Source organism: Triticum dicoccoides, chromosome 4B (assembly GCF_002162155.2).
Source record: "Triticum dicoccoides isolate Atlit2015 ecotype Zavitan chromosome 4B, WEW_v2.0, whole genome shotgun sequence".
Lineage (NCBI taxonomy): Eukaryota > Viridiplantae > Streptophyta > Magnoliopsida > Poales > Poaceae > Triticum > Triticum dicoccoides.
In genome coordinates, this window is record NC_041387.1 from 401721227 (window position 1) to 401747124 (window position 25898).

A 25898-nucleotide genomic window follows, 5' to 3' on the forward strand; every position below is an offset into this window, starting at 1 on the left:
TCCCGCTTTCCCCCCGTGCAGGCACACTTTGAAGGTGGGCCCTGACACCGCTGGATTTGAAAGGGGGGAATGACAGAGAGTCGCCGCCCCAGGCACAACACCTAAGCCATTATCACGACAGAGCACCTCGCCGGAGCTCAACTCCGGCGATGCCTCCCCAGCTGCACAAACAGCGACTCGCTCCTTAAGATTAACAGATCGACGAGGGAGAACCCCCAACTTAACTACTGAATCCTTATCCAATGACTTATTAATCGAACCACATGGGAACATGCCCCCCTCTGTCGCAAACGGAAATCTCTCAATCGAGTTTTCAGAGAAGAATCAACATGAATAAGATGCATACCTATCTCACCTGGCCAAGGTGGGGGCTCGATGGGTCGTCGCTGAGCTTGAATCGGTCGAGGCAGACGATCTACTGGCGGCGCTGCGGCCAAACGATGCCCGGCGGAAGGAATTCCGGCGGGATGTTGGCGATGCCCTCCCACGATAGCGGTCTGATGTTGAGCCTGGATGGGTTCGCCGTCCTGAAGTTCTCCCACCGCGCAGCCTGACGCAGATCCGACGACTCCGCCTCCTGGATCGCCCAGAAGAGGAGCTCCAAATCCTCGCAGCCGTCGTCTCCGATGAAGCGCGCACGCTCGACGAAGTTTGCATGGTGGAGGATGTGGAGGTGGATCTCCCCCACTCGTCCCGGTCGGGGAAGCGCTCCATCACCACCCGACGCATCTCGCGGCAAGCCTCCGGCGAGTGCGGGTCGATCTCGGGCAACAGCGCCGCCGCAGGCGGTGGAAGCGCCCGCGGTTCCGCTACCCTCGCCACCGGTGCTAGCCGGCGAACCCGCACGCCGCGGCGACGCGCTCCAGCCATGAGGGATCTGAGATGGGGATCTGGGGCGGGGAGAGCTCGAGGAGATGTGAGGGTGGGTGGGACGCTGGGGTTGGGGCGCTTTAATGGCGCCGACGGTGCTTCGCCCGAGGCGGAGGGGGAGGGGGAGGGGAAGGGAGAGCGAACCATCATCTATAGTGAGAATAATTCAATGCAGTTATGTCAGTTGTGAGAACTAACATTTCCCATTTTCCTCGGCAGAGAAAAACCTTGGACATATTTTAGTAACCCATGCGCAAACACTGTGTCAGTGTTTGTATGACTAATCTAAAACTGATGAAACCAATGATTATGAAATCTGTTATTATGTTATAAAGGCACAGCACATAATAATTAGCAAAAGGGGTAAGCAGACATATTTAGAATGGTCTTATGGCCTTATCAACAATAAACTTCTGTCTGCTTTTTTCTTAACAATCAAATGCAAATAAGTTTTTTGTTAACTAGTTTTATGCTGCTTTTAGATACCCCCACATTGGTAAAGACCACTTGGTGAAGCTGTTAAAGCAACTGATGATGACTTCCTGCCGCCCAGACAGCTTGGTTAGAGATGTATCTCCAAATGCTGCTGATGTTCCAACGCTTCTTGGCTCCAACTCCTTTTCCCTTCTTGCACGTATGTATTCTGAAATCTAGTTTTTAAAGTATTCCTTTCCCCATTTCTTGAGCTATTTATAACATCATTTGTTGCAACTTAGTGTTTCAGTTTTGAAGTTTGGATAGTTAGTTTTATGTTCAGTGTAAATCAGTGTTATTACTTTAACGTGTTGATGCAAACTTGGATCCTTCAGCTGATAGGTGCAAGCAAGATAAGGAAACTCTCAGGCTGCCGAGGTATCTCCGGTGGCCACACATACATGCTGATCAAGTTCATGGTTTAAGTTTGAGAGAGATTGGTGGTTTCACTAAGAATCATCGAGCTCCTTCTGTACGTGCATCATGCTATGCCATTGCAAAGCCATCAACCCTTGTTGAAAAGATGCAGATTATAAAGAAATTGAGGGGACATCAGAATGCTGCGTATTGTGGTTCGTTGAACTTCTCCGTTTTCTGAATTTAGTTATGTTCAAGGAAAGTATGCAAATATTGGCAAAATCGCTTCTTGGACACTCCACTTGGGCAATGTTTGCTCAAACGCAGCCGTGATTTGGCTCAGGGACACTACAGAATTTTAATCACTTTGCGGTCTTGTGGAACACACTCTGGCCATTACAGTAATACATTGTTGAATTTTAGGAGACAGTGGTAGGTCAAATAGTCAATTTTAGCCTCAGAATCGAACTAAGCCTACCTGTCAGTGACCCCTCACATGCCACACAAACAGACTCTATATGGATTCTCCAGTTGTCTCACAAACACGCTTTACATGGATCCTCAAGTTGTGTCCATGTGTTGGAGGGAGCTGTGTCCATGTGCTAGAGGGCACTGACAGTGACAGGTGGATCAAGTTTGGTTCCAAGGGCAAAAATGATCTTTTAGCCTCTTCACTTGCAAAATTGTAAGTAGTGTAGTGTGTTTCATCTGGACACTAGTGTTGTTGTGTCCCCGAGCTAATCATGACTACTTGGTGGGTTTAGCAACTGGCATCCAAGTAAAATATCCAGGACCCAAATTTTACTTTATGTTTGGAGTTCTGTTGATACTTGTGCTAATTGAATGTTAAGACCTATTTAATGTTTCAGGAGGTTACTACAGTGGATCTATATGTGTTAGGGTGCACCCACGAAATTATTTGGTGATATTAACTGGAAAGTTTACCAAATGCATGCCACTTGTTCTGTTTCTCAAGATTTTACTGTTTTCATAATGAGTTGTTTGGTTGTTCTTGTCCAAATCATCATAGTTATCCATCTGCACATTTTCCCTTTTACCTGCTGTAATGATTTTACTGTTCCTGTTTCTGCAGCTACTTTTGACCGCACAGGACGTTATGTAATTACTGGTTCTGATGACCGCCTTGTCAAAATTTGGGCGATGGAAACAGCATTTTGTCTGGTTAGTTGCCGAGGCCATGAAGTAAGCTTTGCTTATTGCAATGCAACACATAAATATTCACAACCTTCCATTAAATTACCTTTCATTTTCTAAATTAAGGGTGATATTACTGACCTCGCTGTGAGTTCCAATAATGCTGTGGTAGCATCTTCCGCCAATGATTTCATTATTAGAGTGGTAAGGTTGCTAGTTTCTGTACCACATAAAACATCATGACAGTTCTATTTCTACCTTCTATACGTCTAATGCATTTGGTTACTGAGCAGTGGCGCATACCTGACGGCATGCCAATGTCAGTGTTGAAGGGCCATACTGGGGTTGTAACAACTATTGCATTTGGTCCAAGGCCAGGTGCTGCTTTCCAGCTGTTGTCGTGAGTGTTTCCTTTTCTTATTCCTGTTTTCCTGATAGTATAGTCTTTATAGTTATTTAATTCATGATTATATGTACTAACTGAACGGCAGCAGCTGTACAAAATGATAAAAAGGAACTGGTACAAGTCTGTAGTAGAAGTCATGTCCAATCTGCTTTAGTTTCAGTGAAGGAAATGCTTAATTGCACACAGTTTAAAGCTACCTCAGTTATCCTTTTAAGTTCTCTTCTGTCTTCCCCTATTTCATCTCGTGAAGTTCCACGCTTGCAGTTTGGTCAAGCAAACAAGACAAGGATTAATTACGAATTAGATGTGTCCAAGTTAGAGAAACCTGAACCAATCTTGGAAAAATCGTGAATATTTTTGTCCATTTTTTTTCTCTCGAACAGTTTTTGTTCATTTTCATTCTACTTACATTTTTTATACTCTGAGAGCATCTAGTCACCAAACTTATGTAAGTTATTTCACTGCTGCAACAGTTCCGCCATATCCTGAAGTAATAGGAACGGTACACTTGTGGTGTATCATGTATTATCTGTGCATCCTTCCGTTTTCATATGGTAGATCCTTGCATTGCGCTCAGATTTTCATATTTCATTTAACTGCTTATGCATACTGTCAGATGTATGTTTTTTTTTCGTTTTTTGAATGTTCTTGGGATAAAACCTCATCATTTGTTTGATGTATGTATTTTTACAATTGTTATAGCATTTTTCGCATCCTGTTATAACTTTGTAAGTTATTTGCTCTCCCTAACTGTCACATCATATTGATGAGCAGATCATCTGATGATGGGACATGCAGGATTTGGGATGCCAGGCATTCTCAACAATCTCCACGAATATATATACCAAAACCTTCAGATGTTGCCGCTGGTTAGTTCATTAAAGCATATCTATTGCGTGTGTGTGGGTAACGCTTACATTTATTTATGGTAACCACATGCTGTTGATTCCAGGGAAGAGTGGTGATGCATCTTCCAGTGCTGTTCAAGTTCAACCAACAAATCACCAAATCTTATGTTGTTCATTCAATGTATGGAACCGTGTTTGTTACTGGCAGTTCAGACACTTATGCGAGGGTGCGTTTTCTTGTTGTTATCTACTGCCGCTTGTGAGCTTCTGATTTTACTACGAAAAGGTGAAGTGCCTTTTCTCATCAGAAGTGTTGATTTCAGGTGTGGAGTGCTTACAAGAGTTGTTCTGACGAACATGACCAACCGAATCATGAGATGGATATATTATCAGGTCATGAAAATGATGTATACTACGTGCAGTTTAGTGGATGTGTTGTATCAAGATTCTTTTCATCTGACAGCAGTCACACCAGTAAGGAAGAAAATAACCTTAAGCTAAGAAATTCATGGTCAGTATATTTTGTACTTACGGAATGATCATTCACATGTTCTTATGTAATCCTTCAGTTTATTCACCTCCTGTCTTATCTGTCTTACCTGTTCTTACTAGTTTCTGTACTTCATTCATCTTTAACCTCATGGTGAACTGGTGTTTATTGTTGGCTTCAGTTCTACATCATCTGAGTTTGTCTCCTTTCTCCAGGTTCACACATAATATTGTTACCTGCTCCCGTGATGGCAGCGCAATTATATGGGTTCCACGGTCTCGGAGATCACATGTAAGTTAATGGGACCTAAAACTCCAATTTTGCTCCTGACAAACATTGTTTCACTAATGATGTTTACGGCGATTTGCATAACTGCTGATTTCGGCTGCTGCTACAGTCATCTGTATTGTCTCCTTAATACCACTCATATTTATTTTCTGATTATTTTGTATTTTCCTATTGTATTACATGTGCTATCACTAGAGGTGTGTAGTAAGAGCTGGCTGAAAAGCAACTTGCCACATCAGCCAGTTTAATCGTGTGCCCTGCGTGATAGTTAATGCATCTTCACTAACTGGGCAGTCGTATTAGCGTGCGTGCTGGTGAATGTACTCCCTCCGTCCGGAAATACTTGTCATTAAAATGAATAAAAGGGGATGTATCTAGATGTATTTTAGTTCTAGATACATTCTTTTTTGTCCATTTTGATGACAAGTTTTTTCGGACGGAGGGAGTAGTTGGCATTTCGTTTTATAGTTTACTTAGGCAGAACTTATAATTTTTTGCACAATTTGTTCCCTGCACTAACCTAGGGAAAGATTGGACGATGGACACGCGCTTACCATCTCAAGGTTCCTCCACCTCCAATGGCTCCTCAACCACTTCGCGGTGGTCCACGTCAAAGATACAATCCAACTCCTCGTGGTGTGAATATGATTGTTTGGAGTTTGGACAATCGCTTTGTGCTACTGCTTTATATATTTTTACCGTGACTGAACCCTTTCCTTATATTTGCATGTATTACCATTTAAGGTTCCTAGTATTCCTAGCATGAAGAAATTCAATCTTGTTGTTACATAATTGATAATTTATCTTTCATTGTTCTCATTTGTATTCATGTCACTTAAACATGTCTTATGTTCTGAAGATTGCAGAATTTGTGTTTGGAATGCTTCTGATGGGAGCTTGGTGCATTCACTGATTGGCCATCAGGAATCAGTAAGCATGCGCCATGCAGTCTAGCATTAGAGTTACTTTTGGATTTCGTTAACAACTTGTTATTGCATGTTGAAACTTAGTTTGTGCTTGTGCATGAAATTTTCCTATCAGTTAGGTGCATATGTGTGAACTTCGTCGCTGGCAACTCATCACGGGCATGCTATTCATCATATCACTAGTGAAAAAACTATGAAGCAACTCGTATTTTCTTAGAGAATATGCTGTCAAAGAGCATGTATTGAAGATGGTAATTAAATGGAACAGGAAAGGAGATGCTAATCTCAGCAAAAAGAAATCTAAGAGTATGGCAGAGTGTGTTGCAAAATTATTGCCGTTTCAGAATTGAAGTGAGTAGTAGTACTTCCTCCATCAATATATATAGGGCCTAATGCGTTTTTCAAGATTGGCTTTGACTATTGATAAGATTAGTAGTATATGAGATGTATAATGTGAAAACTATATCATCGGAAGCTCCTTTCCCGTACGAACTTGACGGTATGCTTTGTGTAACTTGCATGTCATATATTATTGCTATTGTTAGAAAACGTGAGGAAGAGAGAATGACCGAACTGTTTTCTGTATTGAGGAGGAGAGAGAGATATACAAGGTTACATGGGCCTGGGCCTCACTCTAGACTATGGGTCTGGGCCTGTACAAGACAAACACAACATACTTCACTCTAGACTATGGGCCTGGGCCTGTACAAGACAAGCACAACATATATACTTAACACCCCCCCTTCAAACTTAAGGTGGGTCAGGAGCATCTGATACACCAAGTTTGAGAGTGTGAAACCTATGCTGATCTCTAGTTTGTGCCTTGGTGAAGAAATCTGCGACTTGAAGCTCTGATGGGACATATTGTAGCTTAACAGTGGATTGTTGACAATGAGATCGAGTGAAAAATGCATCCACACCAATGTGTTTGGTCAACTCATGCTTGACTGGGTCATTAGCAATCTGAATAGCAGCAGTGCTGTCACAAAGAAGAGGTGTTGGTGTATGACATAAGACACCAAGATCATCCAATAGCCAGCGAAGCCATACAATCTCTGCTGTAGTAGTAGAGAGAGCCCTAAGCTCTGCCTCGGCGCTGGAGCGAGACACGGCAGTTTGCTTCTTTGATTTCCATGCAATGAGAGATGTACCAAGAAATATGCAATAGCCAGTGACCGAGCGACGATCAATAGGATCACTCGCCCAAGTGGAATCAGAGTAAGCATGAAGCTGGAGCTGACTGGAATTAGCATAGAACAAGCGGCGAGATGTAGTTCCCCTTAAATACCTAAGGACTCGGAATAGGTGACCATGATGAACTGAGGTGGGAGCACAGACAAATTGACTGAGAATATGGACTGCATGTGCGATGTCAGGTCTGGTCACTGTGAGGTACACTAGACTGCCGACAATGTGACGGTAGCGCGAGGGATCCTCAAGAGGAGTGCCATCAGTAGGACGCAACTGCAGATGAAGCTCCATAGGTGTAGCAGCAATGCGCGTGTCAGTGAGACCTGAGCGAAGAATCAAATCCTGAGTGTACTTTTGCTGGGAGATATAGTAACCATCATCGGTGTGCTCAACCTCAATCCCGAGAAAATAGCTGAGAGACCCCAAATCTGACATCTTGAATTGTTCACTCAATTTTTTCTTAACAAAATCAATATACCCAACATCATCTCCAGTGATCAACATGTCATCTACATAAAGTAGAAGCAATGTACGGCCATGCTGAGATGTATGAATGAAGAGTGCAGGGTCATGTTCGCTAGGAGAAAAACCGGCAGCTTGAATCACAGAACTGAACCGCTCAAACCAGGCACGAGGGGCTTGCTTAAGCCCATAAAGAGCCTTTCGAAGACGACAAACATGACCTAATGGAACCTTGATACCTGGAGGTGGCTGCATATAAACCTCCTCATGTAAATCACCATGAAGGAAGGCATTCTTCACATCCATGTGGTAAATTTTCCATGACCGAGTAGCAGCCACAGCAATTAGAGTTCGAACTGAAGTCATGTGAGCAACAGGAGCAAACGTCTCATCATAATCTTTCCCATGAGACTGCTGAAAACCTCTTGCAACAAGGCGAGCCTTGTAGCGTTCCACAGAACCATTTGACTTGGTTTTAACCTTATACACCCATTTGCAAGTGATAGGGACTGAACGAGGAGGTAATGGTACCAAATCCCATGTACCAGTACGCTCTAAGGCTGCAAGCTCCTCAGACATAGCCAGTTGCCACTCAGGTGACACAACTGCCTCCTGATAGGTACTAGGCTCAGAAACAACCCCTGCATACAAGTCCTTCTTGTATCGCGTTGCTAGAGAAGAGCCGTCAGTGCAAGGATCAGTAGTACTGGCTGGAGGAGTAGAAGACAAAGGCATAGATGACTGCGTGTCACATGGAACTTTAGAACGACGAGTGTAATGGAAAGTACTGGCTGGAGGAGTAGAATAACGACGAGTGTAATGGAAAGGAAGACTATCTAGAGGTGGAGCTAGTGGAAGAGAGAAAGGAGCTGGTGAGGAAGGAGATGAAACATGTGGTGGAGATGGTTCTGATGTTAGGACAGAGGAAGGTTGTTCAGCTATGGACTCATCTAAAAAGATAGGTGGAAGTGAAAGAAACGAGGTAGACTCTAAAGAAGTTGAGGATGATGGTTTAGTGGAAGGGGAATAGAAGAAGGGTTGATCCTCAACAAAAGTGACATCGCGAGAAAAGCGAATGCGGCGAGCAGAAGAATCATAGCAACGGTAGCCCTTATGTTCAAGACTATATCCAAGGAAGACACACTCAGCAGACTGAGCAGTCAACTTGGTACGCTCACGAGGTGCTAAAAGAACATAACAAGTACAACCAAAGACACGGAGGTGGTCATACGTGGGAGGAGAACCAAACAAAACCTCACCAGGACACTTGCCCTCAAGGCGGGTAGAAGGTTGGAGATTGATAAGATAAACAGCAGTTGAGATAGCTTCACCCCAAAAATGAGTGGGGACAAAGGAAGAAATCAGAAGGGTACGAGCTGTCTCAACAATATGGCGATGCTTACGCTCAGCAACGCCATTTTGAGCATGGGCACCAGGGCATGAAAGCTGAGGGAGAGTACCCTCAGATGAGAGAAACTCGCGAAAAGCAGTAGATAGATACTCCCCGCCGGAGTCAGAACGAAAAACACGAACAGCACTGGAAAACTGAGTATGGACCATATGTACAAAAGCCTTATATATAGAAAACAACTCAGAACGATGCTTCATAAAATAGACCCAAGTATGTCGAGAGTGATCATCAACAAATATGACATAATGTTTGTGGCCACCTTTTGAAACAAAGGGGGAAGGACCCCATACATCAGAGTGCACTAAATCAAAAGGATGACTAGAATGAGTAGTGCTGGAAGAGTATGGAAGCTGTATTTGTTTCCCTAGCTTACAACCCTTACAATGAAAACCAGCATCTATGGAAACATGACCCAAAACACCTTGTCGAACAAGGGTAGATAAACGAGAACCACACAAGTGACCTAAGCGATGGTGCCACTGGGCAAAAGAAAACGACGAAGTGGATCTTGATGTTGATGCAACCATCTGGAACGCGGATGTGGTGGAAGCTGAAGGAAGGTGTAAGGTGTCAAGGATGTAGAGGGATGTGGATCCTCTACGACGATGGCCAGTTCCAATGACCCTCTTGCTCTGACGGTCCTGCACATAACAAAGTGAGTCATCAAAACCAACAAAGTAGTTCATATCAGCAAGCTGGCCAACAGACATAAGATTCATGGACAGCTCTGGAGCAAAGGAGATGGCAGGAACAGAAAACTTGGATGTGCAAAGAGAACCCTGATGAGTAATAGAACAAGGTGTACCATCAGCAGTCTGAACAGAGGCACCATCCCGCACTGGCTGGCAAGACACAAGCTGAGAGCGATCAGAGGTCACATGGAAAGAAGCTCCAGAATCCAGAACCCAAGGCTGGGTTGCAGCAACGGCGGGCTGAGAGAGAACAGATGCAGAAGCACCCCTCGCTTGCTGCTGATAAGGAGCCTGGGGTGCACGACGCTGCTGATTGAGGGCCCGTCTAGCCTGAAACTCAGCTAACAGCTCTGGATGAAGCTTGAAACAACCATCTCTATGGTGTCCTGCCTTCTTGCAGAACGAGCAGACGACATCTGAAGATGTGGCCTTGGAGGCACCTGGCCGCTGAGGAAAAGCCAGAACACTAGCGTGTAGAGTCTGCGCAGAAGTAGTCCCAAGAGAACGGAGACGAGTCTCCTCAGCGATCAAGCTAGCAAGTGCCTCTGTCAAGGTGGGAGGAGTCGTACGACCAAGCAATTGAGTGCGAATGTTCTCAAAGTCTGGCTTGAGACCCATCACAAACTGAAACATGAGAGTCTGATGGTCGTACTTTTCCTTCGCTGCACATGACTCACAACCAGAATTACCCTTTGGAACCATGGAACCTAGCTGCCCAGTGATGCGAGTGAAAGCTCCATAGTACTCTTCTATGGACATGTCTTCTGGCTGCCGAGTGTTGTGTAAATTCTGCAACAAGGAGAAATGAAGTGCACTGCTGGGCTGAAGGTAGCGCTGCTCAAAGTACTTCCATATCTCTTTAGCTGAAGTGTGATGCTCAAGACTCATTCGGAGTGAGGGTTCAACACCCAGAATTAAAACTCCCATCACACGATCATCGATCTTTTGCCAAGACTTCCTTGCTGCATCATCATTTGGACTAGGTGGATCATCTGTCAGATGAGAAACAAAACCAGCCGTCCTCAAGACAGTCCGGGCAGAAAATGCCCATTCCCTGTAGTTTGAACCATCAAGCTTGATATCTATGATCAAAGAACCAAATCCGAAATCATTTCTTGCCATAGTGGTGAGCGGCCAGCAGCTGGAAACACCCAATTTGATAGCAGCTGCAGGCAGCAACAAGAGATGAGCAGCAGACAGCCACAAACAGGAGCAGCAACCCACTAGGCTGGCTGCTGCTTGCTGGATCTCACTGGATAGAAGGAGGAGCTTGCTGGATCTTGCTAGATAGGAGGGGGAACGCCTGGAGCTTGCTGTAGAGCAGGGAAGGCACCAAGAGCTTGCTGGAGATGGCTGCTGGAGAGCAGGGGAAGTATTCTCACAGAGTAGCTGTGAGGACACACAGAGGAGCTGCTGGAGAGCAGCTCCTACAGGTTGATGACGAAGATGGGATGGGGCAGCGATGTGGATGTCTCCTCACCAGACAGATCCGCCTGAATCACCTCACCGGCGGCGATTTCATGGGTGGCGGCTGGAAGAGGGACTAGGGTTTGGTCCTGGTCTGATACCATGTTAGAAAACGTGAGGAAGAGAGAATGACCGAACTGTTTTCTGTTTTGAGGAGGAGAGAGAGATATACAAGGTTACATGGGCCTGGGCCTCACTCTAGACTATGGGTCTGGGCCTGTACAAGACAAACACAACATACTTCACTCTAGACTATGGGCCTGGGCCTGTACAAGACAAGCACAACATATATACTTAACAGCTATAACATGCGGTCAAAGCTAGCCTCAAAAAACGCATTAGGCTCTATATAGATGGATAGAGGGAGTAGCAGTATTGTCCTTGACCTCAGTTCACATATATCTTGTTGCCCAATCGTGGCGCTAACTTCTAGTTTAGTGCATTGGCAGCCAATTATGTTCGTACAGTTTGATCTATGCCTAACTTTAATTGTTTCACATTAGTAACCTCTTATACTTTGTCCTATGCTAGTCAATCTTGATTCATGAGTTCCATATACATTTCTAATTTTTGCATGTATTGAACTGGTTTAAATAATCAAGCACCTGCAGCTTTGTTTGATCGCAACATCCTGATTTCCATTCTCATTCATAATTCATCTGCACTATGTTATTCAACTTCTTTTTTCTTAAAGATTGATCCTTGCATAAACAAATGTTCTCTTGTTAAATTTGGTCACATTCATTATCAACAGACATTTGTTCTTGATGTGCATCCGTTCAACCCCCGTATAGCTATGAGTGCTGGGTATGATGGAAAGACAATCATCTGGGATGTAAGTTCCTAACTAGATATCTTTAATCTTGGTCACTATCTTCATTCCTGAAATACGCTATTTCTGTATCCAGATATGGGAAGGAAAGCCTGTACAGATCTACGAAACTGACCACTATAAGCTTGTTGACGGCAAGTTCTCTCCGTAAGTGTCACTATAATTTCTTCATATTCGCGACAACATGAATTTTTGTTTTGGCCCTTAAGCAAATGTACAGTTTATTTGTATTTATTTTGTAACAACGCGCCTGCATTGAGATGATACTCCATAAAATGTTTAGAACGGTGAAGAAAAATAGCAGAAAAAACCCTGGGACTACTTATAAATTTTATGGATGTTCCATTAATCTTAAGAAGGTAGGGATATTCCATAGTAAAACTGAGAATGTATCGTAGTGTGCTTTTTTTTTTAAGTTCTGTTCAGAAGTGATCCCTCCCTTTTCTGCTATATTTCTTGACCTTTTCTGTTTTTGTTTCACGGATGACTTAATGGTGAAATCTGGTTGACCAGGGAGAAAAGTGCACTTATCTGTCGATGGCAGCTAGGTTTCCATCTCTCTCTCTAGACTTGGTTGCCCAGAATTTCTGGGTACTCGCCTTGTTCATAAAGGTGAGGCGAGCTTCCATGATGTGCTCCCTGGAACGCTTGACTGTTTAGGCTACAGCATGGCAACTATGCTGGTCGAAAGTAGATGATCCTTAGTGTTCCAGTTTTCTGTTATAGTGCAGCCAAAATAATATGAATTCAACTGACGGCGTTACTTATTTCTCTGTAGTGTTGGGATGTATTATGCCAAAATGAAATTTTGCCATTTGACCAGTTACCATAGATTGCAGATGAATCTGAGTTTATTTGTCTGTCGTGATGTCTTGATGTGTTGCTGAATGGACATTTAGGGATGGAACATCACTTGTCCTCACCAATGAAATTGGGCAAATATTCATTATTGGTACAGGGCAGGGCGAGTCCCAAAAGGATGCGAAATATGATCAGGTATACAAATTGTTACTGAACTACCAGATTATTGGGGGGAATGCCTAGTGCAAACCAATGTTGGGTGCAGTCATGCAAACTGCCATTATCTCCGTGATCATGTGTACAGCTGGCTGAGGCACAGTTGATATTCTAATTCAGTTTGATCATGTATAACTCTCAATCTGTCAGGGCCTTGGTGCTTAGTCACAGAATTATTCATCCATGTGGCGCTTTGAGAGTTTGCATGACTCTACCTAGATATGTTTGCGCTGGATAATCCTCCTGTTTTGGAAATATCCCTCCTTGTATGCAATCATTGATGCTCACTATTCATGTTTTCAAACAGTTCTTTCTTGGAGACTACCGGCCCCTTGTTCATGATTCAAATGGAAGTGCTATTGATCAGGTTCGTCTGAGGATATGAGCTATCTGTTCTTTGCATTGGCATTAGCCGATTGAATTGTATAATGTCGTTATATTCATTTTCTGCAACTAACTCTACCATAAGATTCATCAAGTGAACTGTTTTAAAATCCGTTTTAGTGGAATTTTTCATTTTGTTATTTTCTGAATATTTGTTAAACAAGCGGAATTGTATAGGTATCATGTATTGTTTTTTGTCTAAAAAAAGTACTGTTTTCAAGAGAAGTCCTAGACTTGCTTTTGTGATGGTATATGTTTTACTGGTTGGTGTAGTAATATACTCTCTGTAAACAAATGTAAGACTTTTTAGGTCACTACGTTTGTTTACATAGGTAGTGTCAGATGATTCGAACTAGCTATTCTAGTCTGTTTTTGGCTGCCAACCGTATTTATAAAGAATGCCACGGACTACCACCATTGCAGTCTACTTCTGAAGTGTTGCTAGTTCGTCAGCTAAGTATAGGTGGATTATGTGCTGTCAAATCGAGCGAGGAACACTCTGCTGATTGGCAGGAAGTTTGACTTGAATGGCAGTCTTGAAAGTGCACAACATTGATGTTTTGTTTTTCCCTACTACAGTATGTTATAACTTTATAAGTTACAAGCATCCCGTACCACAATCATCCGATCACCTCTGAATGTGTTTTCTTAGTACCTGTAATATATAATACTCCCTCCGTCCCAAAATTCTTGTCTTAGATTTGTCTAGATACGGATGTATCTAATACTAAATGTGACTTGATACATCCGTATTTAGACAAATCTAAGACAAGAATTTTGGGATGGAGGGAGTATGTTCTATATATCAGACGTTTGTGTGGTGCTACTCGTACCATCTCATCAGAAGTCATACAAAGGGTGTAATTTATTTCAGTAACTATTCTCTTTAAAAAAAAAATTCTGGTGCTTATTCAAGCCAACAAACAAGTAAGCATTGCAAGACTAAGGAATCTTGAAACATGATAAAACACAGAACTCCAGGTTTGAAAAACTACTGGACGCCTGCTGGGTCTGGTATTTCCCAAGAAAGGGGATATGGAACCCTGTCCCTGATCATACTTGCCTATGTGGAACTGTTTTTTTTTTCTCTTCATAAAGTGCATCATGAGCTATCAAGTTTTCTTTATGATGCCTTTTCTTACTGTACCCAGGAAACACAACTTGCACCTTATAGGAGAAATATTCAAGACCTTTTGTGCGACTCGGGTATGCAACTTCTCTATCTTTCTAACCAAGGTATAATTTAGTAATTTATTGGTCGCACATGATTATAATTGTTAGTTGCTAATTGCCAATTGAAGGTATGATACCTTACCCAGAGCCTTTTCAGAGCATGTACCAGAAATACCGGTTAGGTATCCTGGGTATTCAATGGCGACCTCCCTCAGTAAATTTTGCTGTTGGGCCCACTTACGATGCAACCACTGGCGAGTACCAAATCATCCCAGTTACTGATCCAGATAGGTGGGAACCACTTCCAGAGATAACAGATTTCATCGAGCTTGAACCAGAAAATGAAGCGATCTCTGATGATACTGATTCCGAGTACAATGGCATGGATGACTATTCTAGTGAAGGAGAACAGGGGATTTGGAGTGATCATGCTTCTGGTGCTTCATACTCAAGTGCAGAGATTGATGGATCTAATCTTAACAGTACTGCTAATCTCCGCAGATCTAGAAGAAAGAAGAAAAGATGTGATGTGAGAGGCGACATTAAGATCATTCCATTTCCTTTATGTTGGTTTCTAACCTTTCAGCTTATTTTCCTTTTATTACGTCTTCTACAGGCTGATCTTGTTACTTCATCTGATCGGTGAGTTAAGAAAAGAAATTTGGATGGGCATGGTGTGGCTACACCGTCAAGGCCACATAGAGGCAGGAAGTCTAAGACTGGCCGTGCTACCAAAAGGAAAATATCTCCTAAATCTAGGAGATTGCGACCTCAAAAACGTGCTACTCACAGCACACACAGTTTTTTCTCGAAGATTGAAACTTCAACAGAAGAGGAAGATGGATCAGCGAGCAGTCTTTCAGACAACGAACTCAACACAGAAAGCACTGAAGCTGAGCAGTCAGCGTGGCATGGCCTGCCAAGACTTGGTAGAGAAACCAACCAATATGATTCCGAAGATGTTACCCGACCTTCTCAGTTCACTGAAACCAAGGGAAAAAATTCTGCAAATAGTAGAAAACTGATTCTGAGGATACCACGCCGTGATCTAAAAGTTCAGTTTCCTTCAGAAAGTGTAAATCCAGAACTCCCACCTCATTATGCAGTGCTGTCACTTCCAGCAGCCAGATACAAAGACGCTGAGCCGGAACTAGCTTTTGAGCCTGGAAACTCCTCTGCTTGCAAGTCTGAATCACCTCTGGTCTCTGGGCTACATGATGCGGGTACTGTTCACAGTAATGGCGCAATCAAAGGGGGTGAGCTTAAGCTGCGACCTTCAAAGCATTGCGAGTTCGGGGACTCTTCTTCAGGAGACATGTGGGTCTCTTCAAATAATGCACTTTCACATGATGTTTATGGGTCTCGTAGTCAGAAAACACCTAATCAATATGATAACGGCGTCCAACAAACGGTTGAGCAGAATGTACAGAAAAGACAACGTGCAATTTATCTGGATAGCATCCATGAAAACCACAATACTGATGATTATAGTGAAGATAATTTGCCTGGTAAAGAATGGATAACTGACAACAGGAATACTCATCTAGAGGAAGAAAATAACAGGGAACACGATCAGCAGTTCCGCAGCACTCGGTCTATATCCTTTAAACTGAAGTTGTCCAGACCAAGAGGCTTTGCAGATGGAGCAAGTTCATCAGACATATCGAAGACTAGTGCAGTAGGGAGTGACATCAACCATGTTAAAGTTCCAATGCAGCATGATGAGGTTTCTGCCACCAGTCAACATAGGAGCAGTGACTTCCCTAGTGTGTCCAGACGTTTCCAGGACTTTGATTCTGTGAAGACATACGGCACCGTGTGCAAAAGGTCAGAGCCAAGTAAGCACAGGAAAAGATTCGGTTCGGATGCGTTTGGAAATGGACATAGTACTTCTGTTTCCAATGATGATGGTGGACATCAACCTCCAGACTGCAGTCCTGTTGCACCTACTGGTAGTTTACGAAGAAACGAAAGGAGGTCATGTGCATACACTGATTATGGTAGAGGAAGGGATGCAATCTCTCATGTGCAAAGTTCTTCCTTCGAAGCAGCAACTAGTGGGAGACAAATTGTTGCAAATGTGCGTGAAGTACTGTGGGGATCAACATCAAAGACTGCTGGTATAAAGTCTTCTATGAACAAAAGAGAGAGTTGCAACTTTCCTGATACACATCTGTTGGAGAAAAAGCACCAAGTATCGAGGCCATGGTTGATGTTGCTAGAGCATGAAGATATCTACCGTTATATTCCTCAACTTGGCGATGAGGTTATGTACTTGCGACAGGTATTTATTTATTTTCGGTGCATTGTGTGTATAAAGTACGGAATGATTTTGGTGCAAGCAGCTTTCAGCTGCAAACATACTAAAATAATAATAATAAATCTTCTGTTCCCACTTCCCCCTCCTGCACAGTTGTAAGGTATACTAGTTGATGGTGGGAAAATCGTGCGTAGCAAGTTACATACGAGCATATATACCATTGTGACTCATAAAATAGTATTTATGAAGCGCCTCTTATCATACTTTCTGCGTGCTTGTTATTTTTAGGGTCATGAAGAATATGTTTATGAAGTGCAATCATCGGACAATTGCCCATCGAATCAGATCAAAGGCCTTAAAGCTGCTGAGCTTTGCGAAATTAAGGGTCTTGATTACAAGCCAGATAGAGGGTCTGGTGAAAGCTGCTGTGAATTGACTATTAAATTCATTGATCACACTTCAAGCGGATTTGGCAACGAGTTTGTAATCACATTGCGTGAGCTAGTTACGTTCCCTGATTTTCTTGTGGAAAGAACACGGTTTGAAGCTACTACCACATATAACTGGAGCATCGCTGATAGGTGCAAAGTTTGGTGGATGGATGAGGGAGAGGATGGAGGAAGTTGGTGGGAGGGACGAGTATTGGAAATAAGACCTAAATCACCTGATTTTCCTGAGAGCCCTTGGGAGAAATATGTCATACAGTATGAAACTGATGGTTCTGAACATCCGCATAGCCCCTGGGAGGTGCATGATGCTAATAACCCATTGGTTCCATGGAAGTGTCCACATATTGATCCCAGTACCAGGAACAAATTGTTATCAACAGTGACCGGTTTACAGGAAAAGTCTCTCAGAAATCAGGTGAAGTTTTATTTTCAAAATTTACACTCTTTGGCTACTCTTGGGTTGATGTTTTGACTGTTTACCATATTTTTGTACGTGTCTTCAGGATCGCTATGGTGTTCTGAAGTTAGATACTGTTGCAGGAAAATCAGATTTCATAAACAGGTAATTCTTGTATAAAAGTATGCAGTGCAGATGCTTCTATATGTTTTTTTTTTCATTTATAACAAAAGTGAGAATGATGACTGCTGTGAAATAATCCTCATGAGGCATATAATCTGTAGATAATGCAGTATACCATGTATTTGTAAAAAAGTTTACCTTATTTCCGTTGGAGGTTAACATGCCTATGTTTGTTTTAAGGTTTAACAAACTAAAGATATATGGAACATAAAATACCTTATTTCTGTTGGAGGTTAACACGCCTATGTTTGTTTTGAAGGTTTAACGAACTAAAGATATATGGAACATAAAATGTGGTTTCTTTATTCATGATTTGTAGGTGACATACTTTTTAGAAAATAATAGCAACCAACCTCTTTACAAAACTACCTTTTTTGTTGGCAAATCTCGTAGCGAGCATCTAACGTAAATTTGCTAATTGATACAAGGCCCATTTTCCAAATCTCGTCAAATAAATGCGTGTTTGACAAGGTTTTTGGGTATATATGGCTGTACCCCTACAAGGCCCGTTTTCCATTTCAGTTATGAGGCCATATTTGTTAAAATGCAGATTTGATGATAGCGTATCATTATTTATTTATTTATTTATTTATGATGAAGGAACGCCTGTCTTAAAAGATTTTCTCTGTATGCAACTTGCGTTCTAGGTTCCCTGTCCAATTCTCCATTGAGGTGATCAGAGCAAGACTACAGAGCGATTACTACAGAACTCTGGAGGCTGTCAAACATGATGCCACTGATGCTTGCCAATGCCAAGTCTTACTTTTCAAAGAGCGGCGAAATGACCAAAAAGATCCGCAAGCTATCCGAGTGGATCCAAGATAAGATTCTATCACTATAGGGGGAGGTGCTCTGTGCGTGGCTGGCATTCTTCCCTTTTAGCAGAATTTTTGCCACTCATCCTGTGAGATGATTCTCCATTTGCGTTGCAGAAGCATGTTTTTGTTAGAGGAATGAGCCAAAATAGTTGGCGGGTTGGGAGGGATTTCTTGTGTAGCCCAACATTTTGAAACTATATCTGATCTGATCCCTGGTTTACTGATGCAAATTGAAATCCTGACCATTTGACCCTTGTTTGCCGTGAAGAAAGATGGGATCTTATGGAACATATAAACACCGCTGCACTACCCGCCATTCTGGAGGCTTTGCGCGCGCTGAGCTTCGTCATCCGTTGGATTTTTTACTGTTCCCTGATTTTACCTGCTGGCGTTTGGTCAACGGTTGGTCCCTCTGTACATCAGCAGCAGCTTCATGGAACATATAAACACCGCTGCACTACCCGCCATTCTGGAGGCTTTGCGCGCGCTGAGCTTCGTCATCCGTTGGATTTTTTACTGTTCCCTGATTTTACCTGCTGGCGTTTGGTCAACGGTTGGTCCCTCTGTACATCAGCAGCAGCTTCATGGAACATATAAACACCGCTGCACTACCCGCCATTCTGGAGGAGCTTCGTCATCCGTTGGATTTTTTTACTGTTCCCTGATTTTACTTGCTGGCGTTTGGTCAACCGTTGGTCCTTCTGTACATCAGCAGCAGCTTCACAGGTTAATGCCAGGTGGGGCTCGTTACCTGTGGGGTCAAGATAATCATGTGAGGTTGCTTTGGTTTTGCGTGAGTGAATTGAGGGATTGATTTCACCACGGTGGGAGGATAGGAACGTGCGGTCCCCGTCCTCCTCGATCCCCACATCCCTCCTCCCCCACCAATCCTCCCCTGCTCTCGCAACCCGCGTCGGGCCGCCGCCGTTTCTCCACAGCCCTCTCTTCTCGGTCTGCTCGGAGGGACGGAGAGGAGGAGTCCATGGTCAGATGAGGGAGGAAGACAGATGACGGGGTGGATCGGGTACTCGAGGAGAGGCGTGGAGGCGAGCTTTCCGGCGACGGTGGCGTAGAAGGCCCAGCAGTTTGTGACGGCCCCAACAGACGACGGACCCGGTGGGACAGCGGGCTCTAGCTTTCTCTCCCTTTCATATTTTTCTTGGATTCGTTTGAAAGCTCGCCGATGGAGTGCTCTGCTTGCCGTAGGCCTGCAGCTGAGGGCATGGCCATCGCTCCACCATGGACAGATGCCCCGGCTCTCCACGTCGACCTGCTCTGTCCAGCTAAGCCAAACCTGCTGCTTGCAGGCCGGAACGGCCTCCTGCAGAAGAGGCAGCCTCTCGCCTGACAAAAGCATGAGAAAGTGGTAGAAAGGCAGGAATCCTGTGCAGGGACCGCTAGTCATCATTGTTTGTTTCTCACAAAGAAGAAGGAGAAAGTTTGAGAGGAAAAGTAGATGGTGGTCCAAATGTGTTGCCTGCGTTGGGCAAGAGCAACTGTGACAGTAGCCTCATCGTCTCTTTCCTTGCTGGAAGCACCGAGGCTACCGTATGGTGATGCTTCCACTGCTCATGCCCTGAAACGTGTTCTATGGCGATGGTTTGGTCAGGTTCAGAGCAATGCCGGATTTAAGGAGCCAGGTGGTGACGCAACTGCGGTGACAGGAAGAGGAGCTACATATCGTTTCTGAAGATTTTGTTGCCAAGACGGTACGCAAGGGCGTCTGACTAATCAATCAACCTTATTAGCCTGCTGCTCTCCTACTTATTTTCTGTTGCATTAAAAAAAAACTATTACATGTTTGTAAACTTTGACATCATTAATTTTATCAATGTAGAAATGACTGTAAACACCCATTGATACTTTGATCGGCAGCATCCATTTTTTGGCTCCTGGTTTATTTCAGAAAAAGAACAAACGAGGTTTTTCAAGATAATATAAAATCATCTTATTTTTTACAAGAGCGAGTTACGGAGTGAAAATGGATATTTTATTCTGTGAACATCCTTTGATGGGGAAGTGGCAAAGACTCATGAGGCCATACAGTACGTCGACTTGAATATTGAAAAATAATCTGAATTTGTTTGCATTTTTGCATTATATATCTATTGGGAAACTAATGGAATATATCATAATTGTGTCTACATATTTAGACAAGCCTATCGCCACGCTGCAGATGGAGCTGGCAGCGCGGCGCAGCAAGCATGAGCTGCTTGAGTGTTGCGGATGGCAAGGCAGGAAAGGAAAAAGGCTTTTGTGGTGATCGGGATCAATACCGCCTTCAGTAGCAAGAAGTCGCCATGATTCTGTCAGGGAGAGATGGATGCCTCAAGGTTCATTACTTTGCAATGTTGTCTCCCTTGTTTTGCCTATTTTGGCCTAGCTGTTGCTTTCTGCATTTCTTGTTCTTAGTTAGATCGATGCAGAGGAATGTGTATTTAATCAACTAGGGTTATGACGTGCAGATAGCAAGGAAATAACAGAGAAATGTGCAAGTACGAAATCAAGGGATCAAATAGGATCATCTATCGTCCTGGCAAATAGAATCAACTAAATGTGATTTTTTATCATAATAACAACTAGAATAATCAGATAGGTTTATTTAACATCGTACCTGCCTTGGGTCATACAGTTTGTTTGTTGCCTGCATAGTTTCTGCTAAGAGTTGAGCTATTTAGATTAAAAAGGGCAGCCCCAGTGCATGTAGCTCCCGCTTGCGCAGGGTCTGGGGAAGGGTCCGACCACTTTGGGTCTATTGTACGCAGCCTTTCCCTACATTTCTGCAAGAGGCTGTTTCCAGGACTTGAACCCGTGACCTCATGGTCACAAGGCAGCAGCTTTACCACTGCGCTGGGGTGGATAATTTAGTTGTCTGGCATTTATTTTTATTTCACCACATATATCTCGTCGTTGTTTATCAGATGAGAAACTCAAGAAATTGGAAGAGGAAAAGGGAGTCGTCATTCGATTTATGATTGGGCATAGGTAAGGTTACTGCCACTAAGGTTCAATATCTAATAACTTGTTTGTTGAAAAGAAAATCATAAGATGAGGTCCAGTAAAAGACAAATCGTAACATAGAACACATATATTGTAAATATCTCCATGAATAGCTTACATATTTTAGACAAGAAAAGGATCCCATAAAGCCTCAATGTTATAAACAGGTGCAGATGGGGTTTCCATCCCTATCTTTAAACAAGACACCACTTGCCTAATTGCTACAGAGTTAGAAAGTAATTGGACAGTAAGTAGATAAGGACATAAATCTGCTAGAGTCAACTGTGCATGAACTGAAAAGGGAAGATTGAACAAGTTCTGAGCTGCTATCTGGAACCATAAGTATGCAGGTTTTACAAAATAGTTTGGATGAAAAAGCAAAACAATACAAGGAGCCTGCGTAGATGCACATATTTTTGATGAATAACACTCATTTTAGTGTTGAATATGTCAGCTTGTATGTCAGCAAGTGTGTAAGCTTAGTCTAACACTCGCTTTTCTTTTTCCTCAGATCAAAATCCAAGGATTTGTTGGGTGATAGCTTGATTCTAAGGCATTTATAGATTTACAACACTTCCAAAAATTTACTGGCATTTTGTATTATATTTATTCAAGTCGCTGATTGATTCTGGACCATCACTTGATCAATTATATTCATTTTCTAATACAAAGCCACTTCCCTAATTATCTTATGACTGTTGTAGGGTTTAAAATGTGAGTATGATGTGCGTGGAGAGATTGTCATCCATGCTCAGGTATTTCAAGTGACCAACAAGTGTTATTTCAGTCATTTGAAATCTCCTGTATTCAGAGTTTAGTCAACTCTTAGTCATGTTCTTTAATAATCACTAGGCCTAATAAAAGTTTAGTACGATGCACTATTTTTCTGAATTTTGACAAGCAAGTGCATCTTTGGTTGAGCCGATCGGATTGGATTCAATGCGTACATTGGTATTGATGGACTGCTGACCGCTTCATCTGGTGTTTCCTGTCGGTTGAGGTGCATGTTGTTTTGAGAGCTTCAAGCAAGCAGAAAGCCGATGGAGGGTCTTAGGGATGACGAAAGTGTCAGTGACGACATCAGGCGAGAGAGGTATCGAGACTGCAAATCGCTTTCCAGTTTCTGCATTTCTTACTGTATATGTAACTTTGTCAGTATTCAGATCGTATAGCCTATGGGGAGCAGTGGAAAACATAATTTCTTGATGCTTAAAATTTGGAGTGATATGTTTGATACATCTGCACTGTTGACACGGTCTTCTTTAATGAATAACAAGGTAGACCAGTAGAATTGTAACTTTAGAGCCCTACAAATTGTCTGGTGCAAATTTTGATCCTGGTTTATAGAACTAAATTTGTGGTGTGCCTGTATTTTATCTTTAGTTGTAGGTTTCTCGGAAGCTTTATTGTGGGCTGTGTTACTTGCCAAACAAGTTCTAAGCACAAGTCAGATCCTTTCATGGCTTCCTGATGTAGGGCAAAACCCTAGTTGGACGATCTTTCACGTTTGGAGAGGGTCCTACGGAGATTCACGAAGAACACACGGAAGCACAAAGGGGAAATCACGGGGAGAACGAGAGAGAATCACGAAACTGACATAGAATCAATCACACGGGTGCTAGATCACCGAACACAGAGAGATACATATGATCCACAATCAACAAAGGTAAGGATACAAAGGCACCGGTCTTCTCCGCACGGAGGTCTTGATGGTCTTCCCTAGAAAGGGGTCTTGAATCCGCTTGGGGGATCTTCTCCGAAGAGGTCCTGAACTCCGAGGAGAAGTATCCAAGTGGATGAGCAAGGCTCTCACACAAATATGAGCTATCCAATGCTAACCCTAAAACGTACGGGATGAAGGAGTATATATAGTCTACGGGGCGAAAGGGTACACGGCCTCGGCCCAAGTGGCTGCGCGCAGGCAGGGCCGGAAGTTCCGGGCGCCGGAGGTTCCGGGCAGGGTCCGGCCTAAGCCGAAAGTTGGCACAGGTGAGGCAGGGCTGGCTTCCGGGGGTCGGAAGTTCCGGGCAGGGCCGGAGGTTCTGGGGGCCGGAAGTTCCGGGCAGGTTCCGGGTTAAGCAGAAAGTTGGCATGCCCGGGGTGGTCGATGTCGAAGGAGGCCGGAAGTTTCGGGGGCCGGAAGTTCCGTGCAGGTTCCGGGCTGAGCAGAGAGTTGACGCCTGTCGCTTCTTCTTCAGCGTTGTACCTGATCACACACAGAGTTTCCGTCTGAGGTAGTAGCCATGTCTCTTGAGTAGAAAGAGGGATTTCGGAGAGGAGCGAGTTCACCTTATCTTCGATAGCCTTAGAGCGGGCTCAAGTCATGGGTCCACGTGGTGTTGAAGGAGATGTAGATGCGTCCATGGGGATGATGGAAGGATGCTCCGCATCATCTCCCCTCCCTTGGGAAAGATCCGACCTCGGATCAAAATCTTCATCACCATGGAAAGGCGAGAGGTCTTTGACATTGAAGATGTCGCTCACGGTGTACTTGTCTCGTGGGAGTTCAATCTTGTAGGCGTTGTCGTTGTAGCGTGCTAGCACCTTGAAGGGTCCGTCGGCTCGAGGGAGAAGCTTGGACTTGCGTTCGTTGGGGAAGCGGTCCTTGCGAAGGTGTAGCCACACGAGGTCTCCAATGTTGAATGTCTTGGGTTGCTTGTTGACGTTGAGCTTGGACGCGAGTCGTTGTACTTGGCGCTCGATGGTGTGTCTTGTATCCTCATGCATCTTCTTGATGTAGCTTGCCCGTGCACTCACATCCATGTTGGTGCGCTCTTGTAGAGGAAGAGGTGGAATGTCCAATGGTGACAACGGGTTGAAGCCGTAGACGACCTCGAAGGGGGACTTGCCGGTAGTCGAATGTCTTGCACGGTTGTAGGCGTACTCGGCGATGGGTAGACACGCCTCCCACTCCTTGATGTTCTTCTTGATCAACACGCGAAGTAGAGTGGATAGTGTCCGGTTCGTCACCTCCGTTTGGCCGTCGGTTTGAGGATGGTATGCGGATGAGAACAAGAGCTTGATTCCGAGCTTGGCGCATAGCGTCTTCCAAAAGTAACTCAAGAACTTGACGTCACGGTCGGAGACGATCGTCTTTGGCAATCCATGAAGTCGCAAGATTTCCCTACAAAAAAGATTTGCAATATGTGAAGCATCGTCTATCTTGTTGCAAGGAATGAAATGTGCCATCTTAGAAAATCTGTCCACAACAACAAAAACGGAATCCTTGCCATTTTGAGTTCTAGGCAAACCAAGTACAAAATCCATGCTAATGTCTTCCCAAGGTTGGTAAGGAATGGGAAGGGGCATGTAAAGACCATGGGATTGAGCTTTAGACTTAGCTTTGCGACATGTGGAGCAACGGTTGGTGAAGCGTGAGACATCACGAAACATCTTGGACCAAAAGTAGTTCTTGGAGAGCGTGGCGAAAGTCTTGTCGCGTCCAAAGTGTCCCATAAGTCCACCTGCATGAGCCTCTTGCAAAAGGAGCAAACGAAGAGAAGACTTGGGAATGCAAAGTTTGTTAGCGCTCATAAGATAATCATCCTTTATGTAGTATCGTTCCCAAGACGTGTGTATCAAACACTTAGCGTAAGGAGTAGCAAAAGAAGGATCATGCTCATACAAGTCTTTTATATGCTCAAAACCAATAACATTCAACTCAAGTTTAGTGACAAGCATGCATATGCGTGAAAGTGCATCGGCAACTACATTTTCCTTACCCTTAATGTACTTGATCACATAGGGGAAAGATTCAATAAATTCACTCCATTTGGCATGACGCTTGTTCAACTTAGTTTGACCTTTTAGGTACTTAAGTGTTTCATGATCGGTATGGATGACAAACTCATGAGGTTTAAGATAATGTTCTCAAACATGTAGCACACGCACTAAAGCATACAATTCTTTGTCATAGATGGGATAATTAAGTTGAGCACCGAAGAGTTTTTCACTAAAATAAGCAATGGCTCGTTTTTCTTGCATCAAAACTCCGCCAATTCCGGTACCACTTGCATCACAATGAACCTCAAAAGTTTTTGTCAAAGTTGGGTAAAGCAAGAATCGGAGCATGAGTAAGCAAAGACTTGAGCTCATCAAAAGCGGTGGATTGCAAACATCCCCAAACAAAAGGAGCATTCTTCTTACTCAAAGCATGTAAAGGAGCGGCAATTGTGCTAAAGTTTTTCACAAAGCGGCGGTAAAATCCTGCAAGACCAAGAAAACTTCTCACTTGTTGCAAATTGGTGGGTTGGGGCCAAATTTTAATTGCTTGAATCTTAGTTTCATCAACATGGACGCCCTTGGAAGAGACAACAAAACCCAAGAAAACCACGTTGTCAACGCCAAA

At 43.6% G+C, this 25898-nt stretch overlaps 1 pseudogene; it reads left to right on the top strand.

Moving 5' to 3' along the window:
- Positions 1-25898, top strand: part of LOC119296336 — a 39291-nt pseudogene that overhangs the window by 9230 nt on the left and 4163 nt on the right.